We start from the raw sequence: 11,015 nt of genomic DNA on the forward strand, positions 1-11,015 counted from the left end.
TGGTCTGTCTGTATATACGTCCGTCTGTATATATACAATTGCATCCAAATAATTAACAACTACTCTACAACTAAGAAATGTGTTTGTTAGGGATCTAAAGTAATAAGTCAATGGCCGATAAATTGATGTACTTACTCAGGGATATTATACCATAAAATCTTTCTGTAGATTACATTTAGTGGTTGAAACATTTGGACACTTAACTTAATAAACCAACCAATCAAAATACAAATACAATTCCCCAAAGTTGGCAAGACAACAAATAAGAAAAAGTTATTATAAAACTTTGGGGACTAACAGGGGCTGGGAGGGGGGGCGAGGGTTTGTCATGTATTGGGTTGTTAAATATAATTGTCGACAAATTAAATATTTCTTAGCTAAAGCATTGTAATAGAGTGAAAGGATATCTCTCTGTGTATCTGCTTAACTGATACGCTTCTTTTTTTACTTTGTAGCTTCTCATAGGTCCTGGGAAGGTTTATAACTATTTTTGGGGAGGTTACCTTCACCCTCCAAAGAGAAATCGCCCCTTAAAAAAGACCCCCCAACACAAGAAAAAATAGAATAAACTAAATGAAATTAATTCTTTTTAAATCAAAAATAAAAAAAAACATTGATGTTGAATTCAATGACCTCTCCCCATCTCAAGTGCCCCTAAAGGCCTCTAGAGGCGTAACCAAATAATTATATTCTGAATTGTTTTATACAGACGAATGGACATACAGACAGACACTGATTGTAGAGTATCTGTGTTATGTATCCTTATAATAAAGTAACAGGATATACATTCTACGTGTCTGTGTGTTCCAAGGGATCTCACTAACCACTGAACTGATATGGTTCTCCTTTACATGGTAGCTTCTCATAGAACCTGGTAAGGTTTATAATTATTTTGGGGGAGAGTACCACCACCCTCCAAAGAGAAATCGCCCCTTAAAAAAGACCCCCCAAAGAGAAATCGCCAACCAAAGAAAAAATAGAATTAACTTAATTAAATTAATTCTTTTTAAATCTAAAATAAAAACATTGTTGTTGAATTCAATGACCTCACCCCATCTCAAGTGCCCCTAAAGGCCTTTAGGGGCGTAGCCACTAGTACCAAATAATTATATTCTGAATTGTTTTATACAGACGAATGGACGTACAGACAGACACTGATTGTAAAGTATCTGTGTTAGGTACATCCTTATAATAAAGTAACAGGATATACATTCTATATATATGTGTCTCTGTGTACTAAGGGATCTCAAAAACCACTGAACCGATATGGTTCTCCTTTACATGGTAGCTTCTCATAGGACCTGGTAAGGTTTATAACTATTTTGGGGGAGAGTACCACAACCGCCCTAGGAGAAATCACCCCTAGAAAATAATAAACCCCCCCCTCAATTTTTTTTCAATTTTTCTCTAAAAACTGTAATTAAAAGAAAGGGTTTGACTCCCCCCCAACCCAAGGGTCCCTTAATGCCTCTAGGGGCGTAGCCGCTGCTAGTATAGTGTTCTATACTATAAAGTAGTAAGGTTTTTGTCTGAAGCTAAAGATTATAGAAATTTCGGGTCTGAATTGGTTTTACTTATCAGGAAAGCTTTATAAATATCTTCGGATGGTTTTATGCTATTTTTCTGACATTCCCCACCCACCCTAGAGGTTAGGGGCGAAGCAACTAATAGATTATACAGTAAAAGCTTAAGATGATTAGTCCGATATGGTACATAATAGACACATGGGAAAAATGATTAGTCCGAATGCGTCGGAAACGACGCAAAAAAAAAACTTCTTTGGTATGCCACAAATCAAAAAATCTAAAAATACAAATGTCTTACAATCCCTTAAGGAAGCTGTGTTTAAAATTTCAAGCGATTCTGACGACAGGGGGGAAGTTCAGCACTAATGGGTTAAGCATCTAAAACTATTTTGGAAGAAGTTTATAAAATGATTTACCACAAATATTTTTTAATCCAATGAAATAAATGTACTTATGAAAAAAATTACAAAATTAAGTCACTTGAAAGGTAAACCTTTTGCCAGGTGTCCAGATATTTAAAAATTCTCTACCCAATATTATTAAATGTAATATGAAACTTGAAATTATGAGTTTTTTTTTATTTTAGACTATATTTCCTTTGAATTATTAATCTATGTAAAATGAACAAATTATTTTCAGATGAAAAAGAATAAAATACTATTGAAATAGAAGAGGTTAATAATATTTTTTGCAAAGATTTTTAATGTTAGGATATTTTTTACCCAGTTATCAACATTTTGATACAATTTCGGCATTATCTACTTAGAAATGGTTTTATTCAATTTTGAAAAATCTGTTTACAAAATAAAGAATTAAGTTGGAAGTCAGAACAATTGACCAATGATACTAACACAATGAAATCTATCTTTATAATATTATCCCAAGCTTCTATTGAGTACAATTTTGAAGAAAAATTAACTCACCCCAGGTTTTCCCAGTATCTTCAATTTTCTCATGAAGATACTCCATTGCTTTGTATTTGATATGTTCAGCACTCAGATGAAATAGTTTATGATCTAAATAAATATTTTAGTCTAATGAATGATTATTATTGTATTGATTTATGATGTAAAATTTATTTAGAGTTATTTGATTCTAATTTTTATCACAGTTTTAGCATCAGGCATTTTTACCCTATATGTAATTATCAGTACAGCTGCATTTTTAGAAATATTAAAAAACACTTTTAGTAATAGTTATGTACTTTTTTACAGAGAATATGAACCTATAATCATTTTTCTTATGCTCCTTCTGGTTGATTCACAAAACTGGAAAATACAGTGTATTTTGGACACCTTGTATATAAAGAGCACAAACAAAAAAATAGAATTATTACTTCTTTATAGGGGGGGGGGGGGAGGACCAGTAACTTTTTAGAGACTGCTCATTTTTTATTAAGTATACTGTACTAGATAAAATCTTACATTTGTCATCAGAAAAGTTGAAATTTTCTATGAACCATGTCAGAATTTCCATTTGTCCAGTAATTATAGCAACATCTACAGCTGTTCTGCCTAAATTTATATCAACTTTAGAATAGATGGATTATAATTTTTTTCTAACTGACATTCAAAGAAAAAAATATTTTAAAAAATATAGATTCATTTTTTTCTTATAAACTTAAAAGTTAATAATCATTTTATTATAATATTATAATAATTTTATTATAATTTTTACTCATAACATTTCAATTTTATATCAAAAGCAGCTGTCATTTAATTTCAAAAGCTGCAAAAATCATCTTATTGGAAAAAAATTATCCATATTCACAGATTTTTCTAAATTTCATATCCTGGCAGCCAAAAAAGGCAATTAAACTTTGAGGCTTAGATTTTCAGGTCTCCAAAATACTATAAATTGTCACTAATACAAAATTTTAAACAAAATTGAGCTTATTCTATATGATATTATATATTTAAATTTTGTTAAAATAAGTAGAATATTTATCAAAAATAAATTGGTAATACAGATATTTCATAATAAGTTTTTATGTAAAAGATTAAGACAAATAAAGAAGTAAATAATAATAACAATTATTTTTATTTTGGCTAGGTTAAACATTTTTCTTAAAATAAGTTTTGCAGTAAGAATTATCAGATAAATAAAATGGTTTAACTTTTGTTTATAAACTTCTCACAAAAAGCTAGAGAATACAAAATGCTTTTGCTGTTTAATTTATTGAAAATTATAAATTTTCCTAATACATGTATAATAATACTACGTTACCTTCTTTATCTCTTCCATTAATGTCAAATTTCTTGCTGACTAGGTATTCCACTTTCTTGAGATCTCCCCTCCTTACTGCTTCAAGCACTTGAGTATCTAAATAAATAGATAGTTGCTTTTAACATGTTAGGATGAATCACATTTAATTATTTATTAAAGAGATTTGTAAAAGTATTTTTGAATTATAGAATTTTTTTCATAAGCACAAATTTTTTATTAAATCTTTTAAAAAATTGTATTGTGCATTATTTACATTAGGGTCATTTTTTTCAATTTTCATAGACAATGGAAGTGAAAATTATTACAAGGGATAAAAAAAATTTAAACACATATCTTAGTCAAGTCTTTACATCCTTTTAAGTGACACTCCTGCTAACCTTATTTTCATTTTTGTACAAATAATTAAAGTTGATGTTCACAAAACTTATATTTGTAATTCTAAATTAAAAATGATATATAACAATACCTAACAGAATTTTGACATCTTGACTTGCTACATCATGTGCGGATTTACCTAGAATTTTGTATACTATAATTAAATAGTTATTGTGATTGCTTTAACTGGAAAAACTTTGTGAACTCTTACAAGCCCCCCCCCCCCCTCCCTCCAAACAATTAAGGTAAACAAAAAAAATTAGTGTTAATGAGTAAAGGAACCCTGCAATAAATACCCCGCTTTAACTGCAGAAAGCCTGCCACAAGTATACAATACTCGAAATTTGAAGCCTCCAGCTTCAAAAACAAAAAAGATACAGACATTTCAAAATGAATATTTTAGTACAATGAAAATTTTGAAAGATTTTGATTGCTCATGATGGAAATTTCAATATTAATTTACGTCGTCTGGAAGCAAAATTAAAAGCTTATCTTTGTCAGAAACTTAGACTGCCATTAACTGATAACATTTTTACAATAAAAACACCCCTTTTTAAGTTAAAATGTCTTTAAAAAATTAGGTTTAAATTGCGTTTGAAAGCATAAAATCAAAGCTGGAAAAAAATAAACTAATGTAAGTAATACAGATGCTCAGCTGTGATTTGTTTTTCAGCGGACTTAGCGGGGACTCAGACTTCTGATTGGCTGGAAATCCTAATTGATGATAATTATATAAATTAAAATTACCATCATTATCCTTCTGATGTAAATCAGCTCCTCTCTTTAGTAGTATGTTGACCACATCCACGTTACCTTCTCTACTTGCCCAGTGAAGACTTGTCTCTCCTAAATATTTTTATATATTTACCTTATTGTTTAACTTTTTGGATATTTAATACATAGATGTAAAACTATATATATGAACCTTGAAGGGAGTGTAAACGTAAAAATTTCTCATCTTATTATCAAATCTTAACATTTTCTAAGCACATTTCACTACACTGATCAACCAAAAACTTCCTATTAACAAAAATATGCAGGAATAATGCCTTGATTTTATGGTAATTTGGGAGGGAAAAAGGTAAAAACAGGGAAAATCTGAACGTTTTTGTTTCTTATAATGTTTGTAGGGATATTTAACTTGTCATATATAGTTGAAACAATTTACTTACTGTTAAGGATTTATACTATGATATAAAATTGCCAATAAGTTTTTTAATAACGTAGTAATTAGGTAATAAAGTTCTATTTTAAATTCGTATTATTGACAAAAAAATACCTCACTCTCTACAAAGGGTTGAATCTCAGCGGTTATTAATAATAATATCCTTTTTAATGTGTTTGAAATATTGCACCTTTATTATTTACAACTTTGTAATTAAAGGTGGGCGAGAGATGGGCCATCTAAAGTTACTTGGATACTAATAAAAAAAAACAGTTTCTAGCTTTGTTATTGTATTTGATTTTCAATGAAAAATTTTGCTTAATTTATCAATTTCTAAGTAACTATAAATTGGTTTAAAGCAAGGATTATGTTAAAAGTCAGCTTAACCGTTAGGAAAAATAGAGAACTATGTCAAAAAGTTTAGTTTTAGCTATAGAAGGGGAAAAAGACAATTAACTGCACATTTATATAGTCCGAAAATTTTTTCCCTAATCTTGAACATAGTAAAAATCGGCGGAAAAAGCCGTTTTTGACCTATCTTTGAGATTATATGAATGAGATGATGTTAAGGTTTGATAATCTGATGAGAAATTTTCTCGTTTACAGTCCCTTTAAGAAAGAAAATAGAATTATAAATAGAAAGATAAAAAAAGATATCAACATTGATAGATAAATAGAAAGACAGATATATAGAAAGATGAAAAGATATCTAAATTGCTATATCAATATATAGATAGATTTTTTGATAAATATATAAAATAAACTTACCATATCTATTCGTCTGATGTATATCAGCTCCTCTCTCTACCAGTATCTTGAACACACTCTCATGACCTCCAAAACTTGCCTTGTGAAGACTTGTCTCTCCTAAATATTTTTATATATTTAGATTATTGTTTAACTTTTTACATATTTAATAAATAGAAATAATAGAAGATATATGGATCTTTAGATAGAAAAGTAAAAAGATAGATGGGTAATTAGATAGATAGATAAATATATAGATAGATAGATATATTGATATATAGATAGATAGATAGATAGGTAGATAGATAGATACATGGAAAGATTAAAAGATATCTAAATTGATAGATATATAAATAGTTAGTTAAATATATAAAATAAACTTACCTCTATTATCCTTCTGATCTATACTGGCTCCTCTTTCTAGTAGTATGTTGACCACATCCACGTGGTTTCCTTCACTTGCCCTGTGAAGACTGGTCCTTCCTAAATATTTTTATATATTTAGTTTATTGTTTAACTTTTTACATATTTAATAAATAGAAATGATAGAAGATATATAGATCTTTAGATAGAAAAGTAAAAAGATAGATGGGTAATTAGATAGATAGATAAATATATAGATAGATAGATATATTGATATATAAATAGATAGATAGATAGATAGGTAGATATATAGATATATAGATAGATAGATGTATATATAGATAGACAGGTGGATACATAGATAGAAATAAAGATAAATAGAAAGAAATATGGATAGGTAAATAGATAGAAAGATAGATTAATATATAAAATAAACTTACCACCATCATCCTTCTGATGTATATCAGCTCCTCTCTCTAGTAATATCTTGACAACATCCACGTTACCTTCTCTACTTGCCTTGTAAAGACTTGTCCATCCTAAATATTTTAAATATTTAGCTTATTGTTTAACTTTTTACATATTTAATATATAGATGTATAGACATAGAAACAAAAATATAAATATGGATCTTTAAATACATTAAAGATAGATAGAAAGATGGAAAAATAGATAGATAGAAAGATAAAAAGATATCTAGATTGGTGGATAATTATAGATATATATTATAGATAGATATTTATTTAAATATATAAAATAAACTTACCATTATTATCCTTCTGATCTATATTGGCTCCTCTCTCTAGTAGTATGTTGACCACATCCACGTGACCTCCTTCACTTGCCCTGTGAAGACTTGTCTCTCCTTAATATTTTTATATATTTAGTTTATAGTTTTAACTTTTTTCATATTTAATAGATAGACATAAAAAATAATACATGGATCTTTAGATAGAAAAGTAGAAAGATGGGTAGATAGATAGAAAGATAGATAGATAGATAGATAGATAGATAGATAGATAGATAGATAGATAGATAGATAGATAGATAGATAGATAGATAGATAGATAGATAGATAGATAGATAGATAGATAGATAGATAGATAGATAGATAGATAGATAGATAGATAGATAGATAGATAGATAGATAGATAGATAGATAGATAGATAGATAGATAGATAGATAGATAGATAGATAGATAGATAGATAGATAGATAGATAGATAGATAGATATATAGATAGATAGATAGATAGATAGATAGATAGATAGATAGATAGATAGATAGATAGATAGATAGATAGATAGATAGATAGATAGATAGATAGATAGACATAGAAAGATAGATAAATATATAAAACAAATCTACCACTTATCATTCTGAAAGATATATCTATGGGTATATACAGGGTGTTTTAATTAAAACTATGTTTTCCGATTTCTGATACAATCAGATGAAATAAAGAGACATAATTATAGGTCCTTGTTCACTGTACAAGCATAAATTAAACTTAGAAAAGGTGTTTTATAATATCTCTTGAAACAATGGCACATTTTTAGTGCATGAAGATTTTAAAGGGTACGTTTTATGCTTTATTCTGGTAGAATTTTTTGCTTTGGGGAAAAATTTAAACCTTTCTTTTACTTGAAAACAACATTTTAAGACAAACAATGAAATAGTCTACCAATTACATTAAAAATTCAATCTCAAATTGCTTTTTTTGAAAACAAATATTAAATTTTTCTTTTTGTATTATTATCATATTTTCTCGGAGACAAAGTGGGAGGAAACATGATTTTCTTGACTCCTATTGAACATAGACAGCTGAGATTTTTAGTGAAGTAGCGAAGCCTTTCTATAATTTGAAAAGTCTGTCCGTCTGTCAGAGACAAAGTGGGAGAAACATGATTTTCTCTGCTCATATTGAAATAGAATACATTGTTTTGTCCATCTGTCTGCTAATTGGGGTGTTAAATTGATTTTTAGATTTTACTGTTTTCGTATTTTTCTCAAGTTGTTTTTAAGACATTTGTCTAAGATTATCAGGGGTTATATAAATTCACATTCTTCATATTTCACTAAATTACATTTATATCTGTACATTATTTTGGGTGCTAGATTGATTCCTAGATTTTTAAGTTTTCATGATTTTTTAGAATCTTTTTTAAGATAGACAGCTGAAATTTTCAGGGATTAAATAACTTTACACTCTACATATTTCCATCAAGTTTTATTAAGATAAGCTTATTGGTTGGGATGCTAGATCGATTCCAAGTTTTTTCAGGTTTTTGTGATTTTCTTGACTCCTATTCTTGATACACTGCTGGAATTTTTAAGGATTGATTAAGTCAACATTTTACATATTTTTACCAAGTTTTGTGAAGACTTACTATTAGTTTGATTGCTAGATTGAATCCTAGATTTACACATTTTTCTTATTAGCTTATTGCTTTAAAAGACATTCCTAAAAGGTTTAGTGATTTATTTTATTTCAGTTTTTTATAACATACCCTATAGATATTTTTTTCCAGATGCTTATCCATAATTTTTGAGCTTTGCTACTTATGGATGTTGTCATCCTTGTTATTCATGTTAAGAAATATGAAAAATTTTATAAAAAAATTTCTAAAATAAATTTATGTGGAGCAGAAAAGCAGTTCATCTTTAAAATTCATAAAAGTACTTTTATTAGACCTTTTTCTACTTTATTATTTTTTTCATACAAAATAAAAGATTTATCATAATTTTTCTCTTACTAATTTTTTCACAGAGAGCATTTTTGGATACTATATACTTATCATTGCAGCCACTTTTTACAGAGAACAAGGACATATTTTTTTCTGTATTCCTTCTGGTTGTGTAAAAAAAACAGAAAATAATGTTTACTTGAAACACCTTGTAGAAAGATTAACAGATGGATAGTTAGATATATATCCTTTTTTAAACAGGATCTGTGTATGTCTGTCTGTGTGTGTACCAAAGGATTTTGCTAACTACTGAACTGATATGGTTCTCCTTTACTGTTTAACTTTTAATAGGTCCTTGATTAGTTTACAACTATTTTGAGAGAGAGAGGGTACCACCACCCTCCAATGAGAAATCAGCCCAAAAAAAAAATTACCCACCCAAAAAAACTTCTTTTAACTTTGAATGTGAGAAGGTCAACTCACCCCACCCCCTCCCCTCAATATATGAAAAATCTTATTATCATTTTTATTATTGGTATGGAAATATTATTATTGTTATTTAGTTTCTAAGCTTTCCCGGATATTCCTAATATCAACCAAATCTCAAGCATTATTAAATGAATATTTTAATGGATCAAAGCAGCTAAATTGACTTACCCCACTCGTCTTTTTCATTTATAATAGCTGGGTATTTAGAGAGGGTATTATTCACTTCATCCAGATTGCCTTCTCTGCAGTTACTGTGAAACTTCCACACATCTTCTTCAGAATACATATTCCTGTAAAAAAAATTATAGTAAAAATTATTAGTATACTAGTGATACTGTTATATACTGCATGTTCTAGACTTCATAATATAAATATATTTATATATATACTAGATATACTAGTGGTACTGTAATATACTGTGATGTTCTAGACTTCATAATATAAATATATTTATATATATACTAGATATACTAGTGGTACTGTAATATACTGTGAAGTTAGGGCTTAATAATATAAATATATTTCTATATATACTAGGTATACTAGTGGTACTGTAATATACTGTGATGTTCTAGACTTTATAATATAAATATATTTCTATATATACTAGATATACTAGTGGTACTGTAATATACTGTGAAGTTAAGGCTTAATAATATAAATATATTTCTATATATACTAGGTATACTAGTGGTACTGTTATATACTATGATGTTCTAGACTTCATAATATAAATATATTTCTATATATACTAGGAATACTAGTGGTACTGTAATATACTATGATGTTCTAGACCTCATAATATAATATATTTCTATATATACTAGGTATACTAGTGGTAGTGTAATATACTGTGATGTTCTAGACTTCATATTATAAATATATTTCTATATATACTAGTGGTACTGTAATATACTGTGATGTTCTAGACTTCATATTAGAAATATATTTCTATATATACTAGATATACTAGTGGTACTGTAATATACTGTGATGTTCTAGACTTCATATTATAAATATATTTCTATATATACTAGATATACTAGTGGTACTGTAATATACTATGATGTTTTAGACTTCATATTACAAATATATTTCTATACATACTAGGTACTTAACCTTTAACAGTTGGGCCCCTTGCTGCACCTTAATTATCTCAGCCCCTGTTTGATTATGAATTTCCGACCTTGAGTAAGTAAAAGACTATTTTCTCTTCCTTCTTTATAAAATTTTAATACGACGTGTAGACATGTAAGACAAGATTAAGTAAAAAATTGCGGCCACAGGAGCCTTTTAAAGATTTCTGGAGACCTGGAGGATCAGGACCTGCAAAATCATACCTGGAACCAGAAATTGACTTGAACACCTGTATTTCATATTAGGATGTACTACTAGAGGACATTTTAGTATTTTGGTAAGATAAAATGCTTTGTTTAA

This window comes from Acartia tonsa, chromosome 15 (assembly GCF_053477335.1).
Source record: "Acartia tonsa isolate MP-2025a chromosome 15, ASM5347733v1, whole genome shotgun sequence".
Lineage (NCBI taxonomy): Eukaryota > Metazoa > Arthropoda > Copepoda > Calanoida > Acartiidae > Acartia > Acartia tonsa.